At 38.3% G+C, this 21,307-nt stretch overlaps 1 long non-coding RNA gene across 3 annotated transcripts; it reads right to left on the reverse strand.

The window, feature by feature from the left end:
- Positions 1 to 52: 52 nt before the first annotated feature.
- Positions 53 to 19,912, reverse strand: LOC120486231 (uncharacterized). Of its 3 annotated transcripts, XR_016169566.1 has the most exons (7): positions 19,805 to 19,912; positions 18,424 to 18,600; positions 16,713 to 17,970; positions 16,500 to 16,598; positions 3,049 to 3,247; positions 2,418 to 2,508; positions 53 to 2,311 (listed from the first exon to the last, which is right to left on the reverse strand). It is a non-coding gene; the product is annotated as an uncharacterized LOC120486231 (long non-coding RNA). The 3 variants fall into 3 exon arrangements; XR_016169565.1 differs by having other exon boundaries at positions 53 to 2,508; XR_016169567.1 differs by lacking the exons at positions 53 to 2,311; positions 2,418 to 2,508 and adding an exon at positions 2,521 to 2,916.
- Between the last annotated feature and the right edge of the window lie 1,395 nt (positions 19,913 to 21,307).

Here is a 21,307-nt window from a genome sequence, read left to right on the forward strand (position 1 = left end):
TTACATTTATAGCAAAATAAATATTTAACACAACTTAAAAAAAGCGACGAAACCCGTTGGTTTATTTAACTGTTTTTTTTAGAAACTCAAAAATGTTTCATGATTTTGAAAAGTTAAAAAATTAATTCATACATTAATTTGATTGTAAACACATAGCCTATGTAAAACATTTTTTTGATATTTGTCACAAATTTTTGCAGCTAAATTAAATGCATGATGTTTTGTGCTGTCACTGCACACTGATCAACAGGGATAGCATTTGCCTATACTTATGCTTTATTGGACAACTATTAACTCTTTCCGCATCAGTGTTGTTGTTTTTTTTTTTTTAAAGTTACCAGCCAGTGTCAGTATAGAAACAGCAGAAAAATACGATTAAAAAAAAAAAAAAAAAATCATCGCTGAAAAAGTTCGACTTTGCCCCAAAATAAGGTTTAAAACGCCTTTCCCCCCACAGGTTATACTTTTACTATGCATGTGCCAGGGTTCATTCGCTCTCTGTCATGGGCGCTACTGCTCATTTGCTCTAGATTCCGGGAGATTTGAACTAATTTGCGGTCATCAGGGAGCTGCTATCAATCTGAGGGAGACTCACGGAACTTCCGGGAAACTTGGGATGTCTTGATATTTACACAACTGACACATACACTGCATCAAATCTGCCGCCTTTTCAAACATTAACGTAGTTTCCTCTGTCGCAAACCTCAACTGTGCGCATGCGTTGGTGGAACCAGACAATAGGCTTAAATGTTTCCCAGCTTGACTGTTAAAAGCAGACGATTGGCTTTCCTGCTGGAGGGGCGCGGCATGTGCATACAACCGCCATCTTTGGTGTTACGGGTTTTCCCTATATAGCTGTATTAAGGATTGAGGAAGTGGCATGTCTCTATATAAATAATCTCTGGTATAAGTTACCTCTCTTTCAGAAACAGGCTTGACCTCCCCTGCTTTCTCAGGTTTGACATACTTCCCATTCTCAAACAGAAAACCCAGAGTTTCCCTCATTTCCCTCTGCATTATTTTTCTTTATCAACACATGAATGTGGTAAAGTTTCATAAAAAAAGTTAAATCGTGTTTTTGAGAGATTTCATATGGATCGGATTCAGAACAATGATACAAAGATGGAGTAGATCGAGTCCTTCAACTCCCCCAAAGCTTGCACAGTCCTATATCTCGTCCAGGGTCGACATTTCATTCGGTAAAATTAGGCAGTTTTGATGCTGTTTAATGTTTGATGATGGCATTATAGCTTACAAAGTTCTTCTATCGCTTGTTTCTGCTTCTTCTTCATTAATTTTTGGATCAGAAGATTATGAACTATTTCAGAAGATGCATAATAGCGCTCCCTATACCGTTTAACAGTTGTCTGAAAATTCTGTCAATGGCAGGGAAGCATAAATAAAATATTTAAAAAAAATATGACTGTGAGTAATTGCGTTACCTTTTGGGGTGCGCATTTGGCTAATGTGACTAAATTTGGCTTGCAACATTTCTAAGTCCTGCCTTTCCCATTCTTCTGCATATAAATAGAAGTAGCACACACACACACAAAAAAAATCAATTAAAAATGATTTATATGTAGTGTTTTTTCCCCCCAATAACACAGTATCAGCGCAACTTAAGCACAAAGTGCAAGATTTTTCCAAGACAGTGTGAAATATGTATCTCTCACTTTCTTCCCTCCATACTCTTCCTCATTGCCGGGTGCCAATTGGACTTGTAATGTAATGCAAATGGACTTTCTCTTCCCTCCAACACAAATAATGGTTCCCTCTTAAGAAGTAGGACTGGATGGGAGCGCCTGGCTTTGAAAAATGGCATTGTTATCATGAAAAGTAATTTCTAGGTGAGTAAATTGCTTTCCTTGTTCCACCACTTTTCAATTAGTCAGGGAGAGCTCGTGCGGCGGAGATGCAGGCGGTAATAAAGCAGCCCTTAATTCATGGTATTGTGATATCTGACACAAAAGAGAAACTGAGCCAATTAAAGCCATGGCGAGGGACACAGCTTATTATACATCCTAAAACCTCTGCAGTCTTTAGAGGCCATATAGTCGGCGCTCTCTCGCTTTTTTTGACTTCCTTGTAATCCCTGACTCATGTTTTTTGTGCATTATGAAAGAGAGATGATCATAATTGACATCTCAGGGATCAGCGCTGGTCTTTCACAGCGAGATGGTTGTAATGAGTACAAATACATTTTGTTGCCTTTGATTTTTTTTCTTCTCATTTTATAGGAAACACAGTTCTGATCGAAACCCATTAATGAAGTTGTGAATCTCATAAAAACAAACCCAGGTCACAAATCATCCTGAAATCAAAAAGAACAAAAGAAAATTAAGCATATTTTTAGTAACCATTTTCATGCCAATTAAAGGTAGCTCATACAAAAATGAAATCTGCCATCATTTACTCACCCTCACTTCATTACATACAAACCCATTTGCTGTTATAATTTTACCATGGAACATAAAACGAGTCATTCTGAAGAATATTACTGTCAAGTTCCTAAAAGGCAAAAATATTTAGGATGTTATTCACTGCAAATAACCGGCATCAAACCTCGTGCGACACTTCAAAGCACAATTTAAAAATCTTAACATGGATGAGAATAATATTTCAGGTATAGTGTAATACACTCTTACTTACACTCTTACACTAAAATTTGTTGAGAATTGATTGAATGGTAAAACATGTTGAAGTGGGAAGGGGCAGAATTGATGTCAGCATAGAAGCAAAAAAACGTTTCAGAGGCAAAGCAAGTCCAATTTGAAGCATCAAATATGTTTTTCTTTGGAATAATGTGCATTAAAGTAAATTGAGCCAATTTCAAGTTGACTTTAAAGTTGCAGTAATTTCCGTTCTTGCTTAACTTTTCACAGTTTTGCTTCTGTCCTCACTTGAATGATTTCCTTTCTACTTTTACAGACACACACAAGACACAAAAGGCTCAAAGGAAGGAACAAAACAGAGACGGAGAGTGAGCGCTATGATCCCTCCTGTTAAAGTAATCATTCATAATGTGTGTATTTTTGAGATGTAACTCACACAGCGTCTCTGTGTCAGTCTCTTTTGCGTCTGTTGTGGCTTCTGCAATCATCTCCGAGGAGGTGAGTAATGGCCACAGCGGGAAAAGAGGAAGGCATCAGATATTCAACACATCGAGTCATCTCTCCTCTGCTGTCTGTACCTCAGGAGGATCCATGAACTTCAAGAAGACATTAGCCTTGCAGATAAAGATGTGCCCCTAAAAAGCAATACAAGAGAGACACTTTGAAGATGAAGGCGTCCATCCATCTTCATCAGATTAACAGAAAACTAAACTGAGATCGGAAATTATGTGGTTTGGATTCCCTCAGAACCGTTGCATCTAGTTTTTGCAAAGCCTAACCACAAAATATGCCCACGAAAGAGCTTATTCTGGCCAAAAATATGTGAACGTTGGGACGCAACGTGTTTGTCACCCTGTCACCCTTAGGAAATTAATTGTGAAAATGTGTTCACGCAGGGCACAGCCGTACAGCAGAGGGAATTAAACTTACCCATCCAGACGTGTTTGTTATGATGAACTTTGGTTCTGATAACTCGCAAACCAAGCGTCCAATTATGCCCTAGACTACTGGGCCACTTTAGATTTAATTATAGGCAAGAAAACTAATATTACTTGTCACCGCACCTGACAGAGCACGATCTTGGCAAGGCTTGCTGCTCATTAGCAGATTGGGGCAGGAAGTTGCACCTCAGTGATGTCCTGTTAGCATCATCCTGACAGACCTTCACTTAAAATTTTGCAATATGTAGTCATAGACTGAAGGTGTGAAGAGAGGGAGGGAAAGAGAGAGAATTGGTGGAAAGAAAATAACAAATATTGCTTCACATCATAGGTATCACTTTGTTTTGTGGCAATGTCACAAAATAACCTAGCTCATTAATATTTATTAGGTTATGAATTGTGGTTTGACTTATACTTTAAAAATCAGAGAGGAAAAATACTGGCGGCATCCAGACTGCCCAGCTGGCATTTTAACGTCGAGTCCCTGTTGAATCAACGCAGTTGGAAAACCGTTGAATTTTAAGCTTGAAAATAATGTTGATTTGACGTGCACCTCAAAAATGTTTGATATTTATATGTTGAATCCATACCAACTATTTGGTGTTCAACGTTGTTTTGACGTTGAAATTATGTTTTTTCATAAACTGACATTATTTCAACAACATTTAAACGTTTAATGTCAGTCGAATGCCAGCTGGGTGGCATTTTATCAAGTTGATGAAACGTTGAAAATAATGTTTTGGGGGATTAAAGTTAGACATTAACCTTATTAGTATTCCTCAATCAATTCATTGCAAACAATATAACAAGAAAAAAGAACACAATTATAAAAGAATAACTCTTTTCTATAATTTTTTTTTTTGTAAAACAACCCGAGTATATTTTTACACAACAACAGTGTTGGGAGTAACGCATTACAAAAGTAATACATTACAGTAACATATTACTTTTTGCGATTCGCCACACGACTCAGATCAACGAACCTACAGAATCGCGACACACCTCTTCCAACTCCAGCGTTATTCTCCTTACCGTCCATATCCACTGCTGCCTTATCTTTAAATTAGGCTATTAGTATTATTTGAAGTTAACATTATAAAATACGTAGACCTACACCACAAAACAAAACAGACAATACACTGTAATACAACTGTAATACAAGCCTCACTGAACATGTAACGAGTAAAATATTACTGAAAATTGATTAGTAATGCCTTACACTACTGCGTTACAGCAAAAAGTAATATGTTACTGTAATGTATTACTTTTGTAATGCGTTACTCCCAACACTGGTGGTGTAGGTCTACGTATTTTATAATGTTAACTTCAAATAATACTAATAGCCTAATTTAAAGATAAGGCGGCATTGGATCTGGACGGTAAGGAGAATAACACTGGAGTTGGAAGAAGTGTGTCGCGATTCTGTAGGTTCGTTGATCTGAGTCGTGTGGCGAATCGCGATTTCGGTTTCATATTGCATATCGTTACAGCCCAAAAGTTAAGTTCTACTTAGTTATTTTGGTGAAAGTAACTCAAAAGTAATACATGAGTAATGTAACGCATTACAATTCTGGGACAGTAATATTGTAAGGTAATGAATTACTTTTAAATAACAGTAACAAGTAATACCTAATGTATTACAGTTTGGAAGTAACTTGCACAACACTGCACAACAATAATTGAATCTTTGATGAATGAATAAGTGCAATTCACCTTAACTCTACAAGGTGGCAATGTCTGATACACAATGATGAAGTGGCGTTTCACTCATAGTTATCGCAGGCAGAAAACAAAAGATTAGGAAGTATCATCAGCAAAACTGGAAATAACTCAGTGATTTACTGCAGAGCAAGTACTAAACGCAATAAACGCAATCCAATATTAGTGTCACTGTAACTTGATGGTGGATCTGGCGAAGAAGTTGTCAGCGATCAAAATAATGATTTTGAAGAAGCTGAAAATGATAGTTTTGAGAATGTGTTTGAGATTGCGAATATGAACTAGATGCTGAATGTACTGGGAAATGAGATCTGACAAGGACAGTGATGGAATGGTATTGGTAACATCTGCTTAAACTGAACCCTTCTGAGCTCCAAAAGGTAACAAAATATGCTTTATTTTATTCTTCTGTAATTGTTACTCTAATCAGGAGAGTTATATATTATCGCGACGGGTAGAGATCCATCCGTGTTAGATATAGACCCGGGTAGCTAAAAAAGACCCTAATGTGTAATAATGATTGGTGAAACATTCATGCTTTTAAGGGTTAAATTAAATATAACCACAACCAACATGACATCATGACTTTTGCGTAAACATACAAGCCACTTTCAAGTCAAGTGGCGTGTTGTCTAAAAACGCATTTTGAGCTATCCGCGTGTAGGTCACGCCGTTAAATGTCCGAGTGATTCCGCGTGTATGTACACGCCGTTAAATGTCCGAGCGAAATGAAGCAAAATGTAGATCTACATCTGTGGTGCGATATTTTTTTTTCCTATGATGGTAGGGGAACACTCATAAATGCTATTAACCTCAGTTACGGGTATGTTTAGGGACGGGGTTGGGGTAGGTCATATATTTATATATACAGTAATGTAATGCTAAGTCAACGGTGTTCATAAACACACTGAAAAGCGATTATGCACGTTGATAGCATGCCAAAAATGGAAATACGAATTGGCTTGTCATACATACGCCATTTCATGAGAACAGTCTGCCACAATTCTGAATAAAGTCCATATTAATTAAAATAACTTATATGAACTATATATAGTTCATATAAGTTATAACTTGTATAACTATATATAAGAGACAGCTTTAAAAGTAGATACAACTACTGTCAATTCAGAGTCATACTGTGTCGTATGTGTATAAATCTGATGAAACATTGATATAACTCTAGAAAATGTAAAAATGGTAAAATCCTTAAAAATATAGCATATTTCAGAAAATTTAAATCTACAAAACATTTCTATCAGGGGCACAATGCTAGCTATATTATCGTGTTTTATGTATGTTAGTGTTACTCTTTTTTTTATAATGAGTCTTTCCCCCTTTAAACTGTTGTTATTTCCCTCCTTGAGCCTTGAAGTCATTAAAGCCATCAATCCTTTTTTTTGCCCATCATTTAATGATCACACTCTTCATTTTGTCCTAATAGGAAGTGTCACTCACCATATGGTGGGCCAGGAGAGACATATACCCTCCTTTGCCTACTACTCTTTAGTGATTTAACTTCCTGTGGCTAACCCCCCCCAATATTAGCCTGAGAACCACACAAAAAACGAAAAGGACACATAACTGCAGGGATCCATAGCATCTGAGGTAAACAGAAACCTGAGGGTATCTCACAAATGTAAACAGTGGCTCTCACAGCTCTCTGGTAATCCTTAACAGTCGTCGTTATGGGCATGGCGACGTGTGAACCAATAAGAGTGAAGCATGGAATGAGTGAACCAATGACAGCCAAGCTGCTCAACAGCTCAACCAATAACAAAACAGCATTCTTTAGTGTCTTTCTGTAAAAACATACCTTTACATCAGATGATTTCTCTCTTGCTCTTGAGAGATAAGAGGAAGAGGCTATATTTTTTTTTATCACAATGGCCAGGCCTAAAATTATTTTAAACCCCAACCTTATCTTACTCTCTCATACTGCACATGGAGACTTCTCACGGTGATAAGAATCCATAATGAGATGAGCTACAGAAACGTGGCAGCAACAATTGATCATGCTTATGGGAGTTTCCCTGCTAAAATGGGTCATATTGGAGTCTTAAATTCTGTTAACATGGAATAGAGATTTGGTGAGGACTGTGCAACCAAACTGGTCAACAGTTTCAGGCTGCATTGATATAATTAAAACAACAGAGAGTTTCTGGAAATTTTTATACTTAAAATGCTTTTTGCTTTTCCTTTTTTTTTTCAAAACAAGTTATTGTGTTTACATTAAACAATACTAAATTCGTAGCCTGGGAAAATTTAGATTTGCTCTGAAAGTTAGTCTGGCAAATAGCTCATTCAAGCCCATTTCCAATCCGTCAAAATCGAGGCACCAATCAGAAGCTTTGGGGCGGGCTTTACACGATGATGACAGCGCTGAGATTTTGAAGCAAATTTTTTAGCCTACATTTAGGCCATTGCACACTGAGTACGAAATTTTCGTATGCGTATTTTCGTGTTCGTCAGCCTAAAAATTCGTCACGCATAGAAACCTTGCACACCGAGTCCGTTGCGTATTTATTAAACCTTTGCGGGAAAAAACGCAAAAATACCAAATGGATTCGTCAAGCAGTGAGGATGATTTTTGCCCTCTCTCTTATTAAAAAAAGAGAAGAAAGAGAAAATATTACGTCCATCCAATCCTGAAATTGCGCCGAGAGAAAGGAGAGTTCCACCTTATCAAGGAGTTACGAATTTATCCTGAGCGATTTAAAATTTACCTCAGAATGTCAGTGGGACAGTTTGATGCTTTGCTAGCGATTCTGGAGCCACATATTAAAAACAAGACCACCAATTTCCGTGAACCAATCGATTCTGAACGGAGACTGGCAGTGTGTCTGGTATGGACCAGGTATGGACACACACACAAACACACACACACCCGTGCGCGGCCCGGTGGAAGCGCTGGGCAGACAGAACAGCTAGGCTGTTATTGTTTATATATTGTGTATATACTGTGCCCAAATAATACATTAGTTATCGAATAGTCTGCTCAATCACACCTTATTCGATCCTAAATTTCAATCTGATTGAAAGGGGAGGTTTATTAATTTCATAATCCAATATAGAGAAGAGAACATAAACACTTGATCGAATTGAAAACCGAAACTGAAAGCACGGCGCATATGTGCAATGATTTGAGGACGAGCTCCCCCGGCCCTGAATTGTCAAAAGACCTCTCAAAATGCTGGCTTTGGATGCGTAAAACGCAGAAAATCGAACCCGATCCGATTCATTTTATGACGGATGAAAGTTTCGGAGGCGGTGTGCAAGCGTGACTGACATAACGTGAGGTCGAATTTTTTTTTTACGTGCGAAAATTTCGGATGCGAATTTCGGACTCAGTGTGCAATGGCCTTTACAAAGATGGCTGCCGCCGTCGAACATCACTCGTTCGAATCAGCTATCACCTCCGTTTAAAGCGATTTGAACGTTTCCTTTTTAAAAAAAAAACCAAGCAAAGAACAACACTCGGAGATGTTTCTCCGCCCCTCTGCATACGTCATCTCTTTCATCGCTTTGATTGGTTTTAGGTCTATCCGCGACTTCTGTTGGCGACCCCCCTCTGGAAATGATTTGTCTATTATGCTTTGCCAGACCATAACTCAGTTACAATTGAAAATGGTCTGGTTTTAACCAGGCTACTAAATTCGTCATCTTTTGGATCAAACGTTTTTTGCACATCTTAATGAAATGCAATTTACTATTTTTTCATATTTATCTTGAAAGTGTCATACAGTCAGCTCAATGACATATTTCTAATGTTTTATTTGTTAGCGTTTCTACTAGATGGCTAATAACGCAAGTATGAAATGGCGGTCAAGTATTGACATTTGTTAGCAAATAGAGGCAAAGAGACTCAGCAAGCTCAAGAAGTCTGCACATTAAGCTGGAATATAGGAGAAAGTAGTTTAAAATCAAGACACACACTGGCCTAAATATTTTAAACAGCTGAAGTTTTAGTGTTTGTTTGTGCTACCAAAATAGTTGCCGCAAAACCATGTACGGCGTACTGCTCCTGCATTAGCAAGTTAGCTTGTTTCCTTTGATCGTTCATTATGTTAGCTTTCTCATGCTCGGAGGAGCACTGATAGCCTGATCAGGGGCTGTGTTTTCTCTCATTTACAAAAAAAAACAAAACAAAATGGCTAAGAGGTAGTGAGAGACTTTCTCCAAGCAGATCTTTCCTAGCAGCCCGTTGAGATAATGAGCATAAAATGGCAACATGCACACACACATAAATGAACAAATAGCCAAGAACACGGTTAAAATAAACCAACAACAACAGAACTAAATGAGTCAACCGGGACTACCTGTCCGTTTGATTACACACAAATGCAAGCAAAAGCAAAACAACTCCCAGCTGATGCAATGAATTTATTCTCGAAGATCTAGCCACTTTAGCCTTTCAAGCTAATGTTAGCAGCCAAGCCTGGAAGTGTATTGATTAGCATTATTGGCTCCACACAGGATTATTTTATCATGCATGCTGTTTCAGGGACTCAGGTGCATTAGCACTCAAATGCCAGATGCACATATTTGAAACAATCAATACGGTAACTATTTATAAAAGATTCAAAATCCCCTATATCGCTGTTTTTACCTCCTGACATTTTATATCTCATTCTATGTGACAACTATAAAATATAAATTTATAATTACGGTCTGCTTTGATGGTGAAAGTTTGGTCAAACTGTCATGTTAAAATTGCATATTTGCATATCACACATGTTCTGATTCTGCTAGTAACTAATACGGTGCTACTCAGCATTTGCAAAACATACCAAACCATTTATTTACGATTTGAGTAACAGACATTAAATTAACTATATGTTAATGATTTGTCAGGTCTGTTACTTGAACTTCACGATGAAGATTGAATTTAGTATTGTCTGTATTTAATATAAATATATGATATTATCGACAAAAAAATTATTCGATACATTTTCATAACATCTTTATTTTATCTTTATTTTATATTATGTCAGGAAACATTGCTACTATCACAGTTATGTTGAGTTAGTGTGTTTTCATGGACTTTCAGTTGGTTCTCATCAGTCACATGTTCTTTTGTTTGATTTTCCCGCCAATCATCAGTTGTCATAGACACTCATCTAATCATCACACCTGTACGTTATCATCTCATTATCAGGCCCTGTTTACACGAGAATACTCGCGGGTGAAAACGTAAAAATATTTTATCGGTTTACAAGGCGACAGCGTTTTTGGGGCTTAAAAACACAAAAAAGTGAAACCACCCTCCAGAGTGGAAATCTTAAAAAAGCGTTCCACTGTCGCGTTCCCGTCTAAATGTTAAAAACGTCTGCTAGACAGTGAAGGTTGTGCTAGACAGTGAAAGTCTGCTAGACAGTGAAGGTTGTACGCAGGCGCGCTTGGTGTTGTTGTGTGGCAGTGCTCCACATTGCCACCTAGCCGCCTGGAGTGTATACTACATCGAATTTCACACACTAAATACACGCGGATTTCCCACCCATAAAGTTAATCTAAACGCAGAATAAAAATTGATAACGCAACGTCACTTTTGTGTTTTCTCAGATTGTTTCCGTATAAACATAGCCTAAGTTCCTCCTTGTTCACTCTTCAGTTGTATGTTATTATTTGTGTTAGTGCACACTGTTACGTATATCTTCCTTTTTGTTTTATCAAACTATATCGATTCTGTCTTCAGTCTGTCTTCATCTTGCGACAGCTAATTTATATGATATATAACTATATTTCTGCTTTTTTATTATGTATTTTAATATAGATTTGATTAGGGCTGTCAAGAATTAATCTTAACAGAAATAAAGTCATAAAATAATGCAATTAATTTAATGAATTTGATGATTAATTCTAATCCCATTTTTATACCTTGACTGCCCATATATCAGTTTATACTGGGTCATACTGAGATCATGGCATAGTTAAAAATAAAGATGAAAATAAAATTAAGTGGTACATTCTAGTGATCATCTCAGATTAATGCAGCCATTTTTTTTTCAATTAACAGCAGGCAAAACCCATGTTTCATTCAGAAGAATCAGTGTACGACGTATGCCTCTGATATCTCTACCACTACATGTAATGAAAAATGACAGTGTCTCATGATTACGCATATTTTTTGCTTCTGATATGATGATTTGTGAAATCTCTCCAGCTGGGGCCAGTGGGATACGTCGCGTTTAAACGCATTGTCCCCTGGAGAGGCTCGCTGGCCTGCGGCGGACCCCACTGAAGTAAAGTAGACTCATTCTGTTCCCCAATAGGGAGATTGGAATGGGTAGTCATGCATTTAAAGCTGCGGAGACAGCTGGGTAAAACGGTACGTTATCTCATTGAGAAAACAGAGCACAACTGAAAAATGCTCCAGAGGAAATGGAAAGAGAGAGAGAAGTAGACGAAGAGAGAGAGAGAGAGAGAGAGAGACAGAAAGAGAGAGAGAGGCTGTGCTGTAATAGTGACCTTGAAGGTGTGATTTGATAAACTGCAGTGTAGAGTATGCTTGCTCAACAACATATGCGCACACACACACACATACTCTGATACCCAAGCACTCAAAAAACCCTTTTACATTAAAACTCTTCTCTATGGGCTTTGTTCAAATAGGGATAAAAAAAAGCTGATTTGTGTGTGTGTGTCCAAGTCAAATCAGATTAGTTGTTGTTTGAATTTTAAGTATTGTGCCGAATACAATCTGTGAACTAATAATCACGTTAAATGTCAATTAAACAGTCACTTCCTGTTGAAATAAGTGGTTCTTGACAAGAATAAGCTGCAAAATGGACCGCAAGTTTATGCCGCAAGTCTAAAGTTTTCTATTCGGAAAACAAGGAAATGCAAAAAAGGCACCATAGAAAACCTTTTGAGACTTATTCACCTCTTACCTCAAGTAGACTATTCATCACCGAAGACAATACCCTCTGCGAGCAGGGCGGATGTTTGGATGGTTAATTGTTTTATGTAGGTTGAGTTTTCCTTGATTTGTCTCTATTGTCTGCGGCAGAGCGACTGATTGTTCGCAGCGACGGCACTTTAGCGAAAAAGTTTAACTGCAATTAGCACTTTTCCCCCGTAGAGGAATCCGTTCCTCTGTGGTTCGATGAAGACAGATCGCTCCGCCTCTGCTCAGACCGTGGCAGGCTGTTTTCTTCATCAAGTTGAGGAACGAGGGATGGGATCTACTTTAAATTTCAAAAGAACAACAAAGGTATTCATTAAAACTCCAGGCTCATTTATCTACATTGTCTTTCTTTTGTTCACTTCTTTCCTTTACTTTAAAGCGACTTTAACTGTTGCCTTATATAATTTTTTGAGTATTATATCTTTGACTTCAGATGAGTCTTACATTTTAAAAAGGAGCCCTCCAAAAAGAACTGGGCCTGGTAAACTGCAAAAGATTTCATATCTAATTTTGAATGACTTTCATTGTAGATATTTGCTTTTAGGATCCAGATGGTGCATCCTCAATGCCTGTCCAAAAACATAGCACGTTATCGTGATTTCTTGTTGTAGTTAACAAAAGGACTAGCAGCTCTATGCTAAGCCAGCAAGCTGTTAGCTTGCTAATCGAAGGCTAACTCAAAGCACAGGGAACATTTATCCATTTTTTAGCTTCGATAATACAGTGTAATGTGATATTGACACAATTTGAATTAATTAACTCAACAATTGAGTAATTAGTTAACAATAAATAGCAATTGTTGTGGTAAAAATCTTGCCATGTTGCCAAAGAGTTGCTGTGGTGTTGTTAGGGTTTCAAGGTGTTTTCCTATAGGTGAATATAGTTATATGCAAATTAAAATGCATGAACAAACTTGTATGATTGATAAAGCAATTATAATCATTTATAATGAAGTAATGACTAAAATATCCAGTCTTAGCACATTGATCTTGCATGACACTAGCATCTCCAAGCTATCATGCTAATACGCCATGCTATCCAGCCCCTCATAATAACTAGCGCACAGAGGAATGAAAACACCACACTTTGTCCACTGAGACACACACACTCGTTCTCTGTGACATTCAGAAGAGTATTGAGGATTGTGCCGTGTTTGCCAGTAGGGACCTAGCATCCGTCTTGTGTTATTTTCTTTGAATGGCCGCCAAAAAATATTAAACTTCATAACCTAGTGCTCTAACGGCTACGCTCCACTGAACAAAGTCTTCTGCAAGTACTTTCTCTCTCTGTTGTGCAATTTGCGAAGGGAACTGCTTATCCTACAGAACCTCACACGGCCGTGACATATCAAAGCCATAATGGCTTTTCAAATAGCGGCCACTCAACCTCTTTTCCTTTAGCAACGCCGTGGCCGCACAATGTCACCGAGGACGTCTTCATTACAGCAGCCAATGCGAATTCCGGGGTGAAACAACTAGCTAAAGCCGTGCCAGTCTTTCACCTTTTGTTTCACGATTATGTAAAGCCCTTTCATACTCGCGTCAGTTGGAATCCACCAGGCCGCCAAATAGAACATTTCTAATTTAATGTCTCATCCACTTCACTTTGTTTGAACAGTTTCTATCCTCTTCGCCCTCCCTCTCGTGCTTCTCATGAGAGGGACTCGCTAAGCCCAGATTACTTTGAGCTCTCGAGCCGAGTATGAAATGAACACATATCTATTCTTTTGATACTTTCAATAGAGTTGAAATGGATTTGCTCTATCAGAAAGGCATGTGCTCGCTACAGACCGGCTCGAAACGAAGCCTGTCGCTTCTCATTTGTCATATATGGCTCACGTCTGACTTGGAAGGAACCATGATTTCTGAGAGAGAAGTTATTGGTTCACTTCAGAATGAACATGTACATCCCGGTAATAAGGTAATTCCTTCAAGAACTGTTTGAGAATTTCTACAGCTATTTCCCAATGTCCAGATGAAAATGTTAGTGCTCAGACATAGCTCCTTCAAAACTTAAAGGGGTCATGAACTGGCTTTTTAAATATTATATTGTTGTCTGAGGTCAACTTGTGTTCATGACATACGCTTGGTTTTTGCATTCAAAAACATCAAAATGAATAGCCTATTTTCAAGTGAACAGTATTAGTGAACTAATGTAGGGAATAGGCCTAGTAAATGACGGTTTAGGGGGCCGATTTCGGATTCAACCCATGTTCTCAAGCAGTGAAAAACAGAGGACACTGACAACGCAGGCTGATCTCATGAAGTAGCGTGTGTATGACACGCCAATTCGTATTTCCATTTTTGGCGTGCTATCAAGACGCATAATCGCCTTTCAGCGTGTTTATGAACGCCGTTGACTTGACGTTATATAAATATATGACTTACCTCAACCCCGTCCCTAAACCTAACCGTCACTGGGGTTAATGGCATTTATGACTGGAGATTTGACTGCGTGTACGGACACGCGGAATGACGCGGACGTTAATGGCGTAGACATATACGCATACACGCGGATACACGCGGATAGCTCAAAATGCGTAGAGATAACATGCCACCTGACTCGAAAGTGGCGTATATGTTTACGCAAAAGTCATGATGTCATGTTGGACAACGCGTTGACAGACAGGACCGCGCAGGTAATATTTAATATGAAACAGTCTCAACTTTCAAATTTGGTGAGTCAAAGAAAATCAAACAATAAATAGGCCTACCGTTTTGTGGCTCTTTACTGTGTCGTGACAAATTGCCTGATAAAGCAAAGTTCCACCGACGTTAATCCATAACTCTCCTGACTGCTTTGTCGGACAAAAATGGTGGATTTTGATTGGTCAGATCACATGTCGGTCAATCAAAAGTTAGTTTCGTTTTCGACTAGCGCATATTCAGGGCACAATAACAAAACAGTTCTTTCCCGCACTACCGCACCGTTATGTATGCCCGTGAAAACGTGCGCATTTTACGTTTGCCTTTAAATTAGCGATTTAAAAGCCCCCGGCGATGACACCGGTATTACCGGTGTTGTCACACGTCGATTAAACGGTGAGAAAATATCCTCACCGTCACAACCCTACGGCACAGCACCGTTCTTTAATCTTAATCGGTCTGCAAATGTAAAATGCAAAACAATCCTCAGTGAAATGAAGCGAACAGACGGATAATATTTTACCCTCATCAGCTGGAACGTCATTAAAAATAAAGTTTATCCATGCAGTCCTATTGGAATCCAGAGGAAGCTTATGCAGCGACTGTCTTCTTCCACAACCAGGCGCTGCACAATATTTTGTGCTCGGTAGCTCGATCCGGTTTGTCAACACGAGGTAGGCATCTATGTTATTTAGCTATGCGTTTAATAAAACTAAACCGGCCGTGGTGAAGTAGGCGTCGATCTTCTTCTGCAGGGTTGGTGTTTTATCCTCTTTGACGTCATAGTTCCCCACTTTGAAAAACAAGTTGTTTGCTGAGCCTGGTGTCAATAAAAGCTTTTATTGGACTAACAAGGACGTTTTCAGTTCTGAAACTTACAGGATATTCTTATAATATGATGACCTCTTAGATGTCAAAAGCTCAAGGAAAATTTGATTTCTCAGTTCATCACCCCTTTAATGAAGTCCCCAATAATGTTTCATGTACACTACTGTTAAAAAGTTTGGGGTCGGTAGGATTTTTATGCTTTTGAATGTATTTTTATTCCTGTGATGCAAAGCTGAATTATCATCCACATAGGACAACCCGAAAACTGCTACCACACTTCAACATTCATTCACTCCATTTCCAATTACACGCTGACTACAACCGTGTCTGGCCGACAACTGACATCAAATCCGTTAACTTGATTTTTCTGGGTTCGCACTCTATTATGTCATTATGTTTTATCAATATGATTTTGTTCAGTGGGATTTATCATTGATTTAGCAATGTTTCCATCCAGAGCAGGACTACAAAAGGGAGGAATTGAGAGACAGAAAGCTGTATTGGGATTTTTAGTGGAAGATTAATGTCTGACATCTTGAGGTCAATCTTTTTCAATTCCATGAACTTTACCAAGTAACATTGTCAATATGAAGCCACAATTGACTATATTTGCTGTTACTTGGTCTTAGAGTATTTTGAACAATTTAGTTTGGCACATCATTCCAAAAGAAAAAGAAAATATTGTCTTGTAATTTTTTAATCAAAATGTCATGTTAACATCTAAAATAGCTTTTGTTTTATGCCTATATAAGCAAGCCCTATTATTTTTCAGGGTTCTCGGTCCGTTTGTTTGGTGCGCACCAGGATTCAGATGGCAGCGTTCACACTTTTTTAAATGAACCGCACTAACCTGCCAGGTGTGAACCGAAGACTTTTCATGTGGTGACATTTTTACTGTCGTCTTGGGAAATCCCTCTGCCAGCCATTTCCATTCATTCAAACGCAGCTCCTATAAGCGTAGGAATACAAAAACAACCAAATTTATGATCAAGATTACATTGAAATAACATACTTAATTGAAAAAAAAAAAAACATACATCAGAAACCAATCAAATTGACTTACTGTTTTACAGCTAATGAAGGGACATTAGTTTCTTCCCAGACCTCCACGTTGAAGAGAATGACATAGGAGCCCAGGTTGCCCTTGAAATTCTGTTCATCAGCGAAGTTCACTTTCAATCAACTGTATCCGTGCATTTTCAGTCGGTGAAACAATCACAGTCTGTGAGTTTTAATTTCTAACATCCCTCACTGTCTAAGACTCGCGAAGTGAGCGGAGAGATCCATAATAAAAACTTTATTGCTCGTTGCCGAGGAAGGAAAGTAATTACAGGCTTTATAAGGTTATCAATTCCTTGGACCTGATCTTCATCGATCGCTGCAAGGAACATTTTACACGTCAGACAGATAATGGGCAGGGCCTCAAGGGTATGTGTTTGCGAGTGTGTGTGTGTGTGTGCAGACATTTTCTTGCTGAGAAATAAAGCACTCTTGGCTTTAATCTTCTTTTCTTGACACAGCACTTTTCCTAAGCAGGTGTTACAAATCTCGACCATTAATGAGTCCAAAGCAGATCTAAAAATGTCTGGAACTCTTTAGGTGATTATTTCTCAATTAGATCACTGTGTCTCAACATCATTCATACAGAAACCTGTACAACTCTGTGGTGTGAATAGACTGATAGCACATGAGTCTCACCCAGTGTTAATAGATATACAATTTAGGACATTAAAGGGGAGGTCACACCAGACTTAAAGCTTGTGAAATGTCTTTGGACCTCACAACAATTACGGAAAAGAAGATTGGATGTCACATGCTTCAAATGAACATTTTTACATAATTAAAAAGATAAAAAAGCTCAAATTGGTAATGTAATTTGTATTGGCCTATATACAAACAATTAAAAAAGCATATGTAAATTGATGACCTAGGAGAACAAGTGCAGAGCCAGTCTTTACACTGAAGCACACATTCTGACATACAATTTTCTCCCCTCTGAACATATCTTTTCAATAACTATGATTTCTGAGATGGAAAAGAAAGACTCTTTTTTGAATTGTGCCATAGTGGTACTTTAGACCAGTAATAAAATACTTTAAAACCCTAGGAGAGTTATTTATGCATTATGAAGGTATGCACTCAAAGGCCAGGGGAGAAAAGGGAACGTGACAGTTGTTTTTCCAAACTGCACACCACCTTTCCATTTCAAATGACATTTTGAAAATCCCATAAAAGGATCGAAGGCAAATCATTTCTGTGACGAAGCACTGCATGTGGGGAATTTATGATTTTTTTTTTTTCACCAAACCGTGGACTTGGATCTATAGGATAAAAAAAAGAAAAGAAAATGACCATGGTACTCCAAAATCATTATTGTAACAAAAAAACGTGTGTGTGCGTCAATCTAAAGTGAAATTGTGAGGTTAATTATGTCTTTCCTAACCTGTATTTCTTTTGTGGAACAAAATTAGGAGAAATTCTGAAGATTGTGCTGATTGCTTTTTCTTTGCAATTGCAATGGGTTAAATCTTTCATTTTCAGAAAGTACCCCAAAAATACTGTAAAGTATCATAGACAACTAGGGATATCGTATCCCACGATATCCTTAGTTGTCCACAAGCTTTCTGGTGTCATTTAATGATTTTTATCATTCACTTAGAATTGGTCAGTGAGTTGGACGGGTTAACACGAAATAGAAAACCTTGTTACCATCATACGTTTTTAACATAATTTTTGGGGGTATGTCATATAAAGTTTGCCAGAAAGAGGTAAACCTGAATTTTCGTCACATCAGAGTGCCGCCAGCGATCCTGAAGGTTCCCCTGGAGATCAATGGGATTTGACGTGCTGTCAGCAGAATCAAGCGCTCATGATGGATGGCTCCGTTCGGTTTATTGTCTCCAGCTGACGTAACGCTGAGCGGCTCTCCTCTAGTCCACTTCTTCAAACCCCTAGGGGAACCAAGAATATGAAACAGAAATCTTACCTTGTCTCTGTTTTCACCTTATGTTATGTTTAGTTCTGTAAGACAAGTCGGGTTTCATAAAGACAATAGTCCCTGAAGACTTGAAGCTGTTGCAAAAGAAATGTTAGCATTATACCTCAGTCATTTAAGTCAGCTTGAACCATACAAAATGTATATATGATGTATAATGAAAGCACTTTACATTTTGTATTGTTCAGGCTGACTTAAATGACTGATTCAAATATACATATGGCCTATAAAAAATGTAAGTTAGTTATAAAATTGAGAAATGTTTTGTAATTTAAAAAAATAAATAAGTTATAAAAATAGGTTTTGTAGTGAAATGTGGCCTGAAAATGATACTGTAGTTGCTAGGCATGTTTTCTAGCTAATTATTTTCAACCAGTGTCATCACTTCTCTCAGAATTTGTCAAGGGCTTATAAAACATGGTCTATTTGGAGAGTGTTTAAAAAAAAGTCTGGAAATAGCATCATTTTCACAAAGCAGCTAAGCAGTTTCCATGGTGGCCTGCGCTAATGCTTTATCGCTAATTCTGACTATCCCATTTAGATGAGGATATGTGGCCCGCTTAACCCCGGAGTGGGACTGAGGACGGAGGAAATTCAGGAGCATGGGAATACCAATGGCATCGATCTGATGATGAAACATTGATGGGATTAACACATTTTTCCCTCACATCCAACCTGTACATATTTATGACTAGCATAACTCCCGTGCCATCAGGAAAAGAATGTTTTGGGGTGAATTACGGCTGGCTCCGCAGTGCTGGAGATGGAGAAATTGGATTAAATTCATGCCACTCACAACTGCTCTCTGGACTTATGAACACACACACACGCACACACAACTCTGGCATCATGAAAATAGAAAAGACTCAAATCCATGCTAAGCTGCTTTGCTAAATCACATTAACACATTATTTAAGGCTAAAAACCTTTACCCTTATCAACAGCTCAAACATCCATATGCTCTGATGAATAAACTAACTTTTCCTCAGTAAAATAAAAATGTAAAGATAGTTGCAAAGTTCTAATGTGTGAATATATTGTGCTACTTTAGCTAGCACAGTAAACAAACAAATATGCTACAAAAAAGCTATTCTAACATAATATCTGTCATAATTGAGCAATGAGGTTGTTTCATATCTGTTCTGTGATTATTTACTCACTCTCATCATCATGTCGATCCACGTCTGTTTTGGATTATGGAGAGGTTACGTGCACTTTACGTTCCTTTGACTTCAATCCACACGAATGAGTCAGACCGGAAGTCCAAAGTTCAAGTTCGGTTATGAGTTGCTGATTCACTGAAGATATCACTTTAGAAGATCAATAACGGCAGAATCAGACCTCTTGGCTGAATTAATATGATATTTGTGCAGTAAAGTTGAGTAGATTGTATATATTTTACATTTGTAATTACTATTTATGTTGAATTCATCACGAGAGCGTGACGTCATATCACGATTGTTGCCGTATCAAATTTCACTTGCTCTATCCGCAAAATGTGGTGACTAAAAGCTTGCCTGAAAATCGCTAAAAAAATTATTGCTTTAGAAGACTTTGAATTTAGCACACAAGTCTAATTTTTTGACTTGTCATATAGCCCAAAATATTACATTTGGTCTATTTGGCAAACATGGTCAATAGGCCATCTGATGGGAACCCCCCTCCCCCTATTCCCCCTATTCCTATGACTTTAAAGGCATCGAAATGAGTACACTTAAAGGAAATGAGTACACTTCTTTTATTCTATGTGGCTGTTGATGTGCGATACGTGCAGCATGCGTCTCACAATGTTATTCTGCTACATTTACATGATATTTGAGAGATGATGGCCTTGATTCAGACTCCTCGAAGGTCGACCTCTTTAAAGAGGGCTGAAACTCGCTCCGTCATATCTGTCGTTTTTATTCCCTGCAATGGTTTCCTTAGAGATGAGAAATCAATGCGGATTGACGCTTTTGATGATGATTAACGTCCAAACAGAGCTGGATCAAACTGACCCTATTGTGTCGCCTACTCGGGGAGGGGGGTCTTCGTTCGGGTTCATTTGCTAGCAGAAAATTGGCGGAAATTACTTGATGCTCCATCGCCGGGGAATCAGGGATATCATTAACCTATTTAATACAAATAAACAAATCGGTTGCTAACACCTTGGGAAAGTTCATTTTCGCATCTAGAAAAGCTATTATAGTTCTGACATGTTTTTGAGGCATCACGTCACCTCAGCTGAATCAAACATGAGTTGGCATGATTAGATGTCGTTTTTGGCGTCAGGGTTTGGTGGTCTGGATGCTGTAAGTTGTATAGCATCTCCAGAGAGCCTCAATGCAGAGCAAATAGTTTAGAAAAAACCCGTATCGTTTGATGTATTTGCCCATGCTCTCTTTGTGTGAGCTCCTCCCTGCTAAATTGTATTTTGCATGGTCGTATAATAGTCGCAAGCTCGGGAACGGGCTAATTCCCCTAGCACGTATGCTATATCGGAGTTTTTCTTTGAAAGTTTCCTGCTGTTGTTGACACTTTATTTCAGCTCAACTCTCTGAGGGGGTGACGCTGTTCACCGCTAATTAGAAACTGTTTTCATCCAGCCCTAATCAGGTCACTGGCTTCCGTCGTATAGCGAGATGTACCAGTTTCCAACAAATTGTGTAGACAAAGGGAGAGCT

This window comes from Pimephales promelas, chromosome 2, assembly GCF_988280905.1.
Source record: "Pimephales promelas chromosome 2, fPimPro1.hap1.1, whole genome shotgun sequence".
Lineage (NCBI taxonomy): Eukaryota > Metazoa > Chordata > Actinopteri > Cypriniformes > Leuciscidae > Pimephales > Pimephales promelas.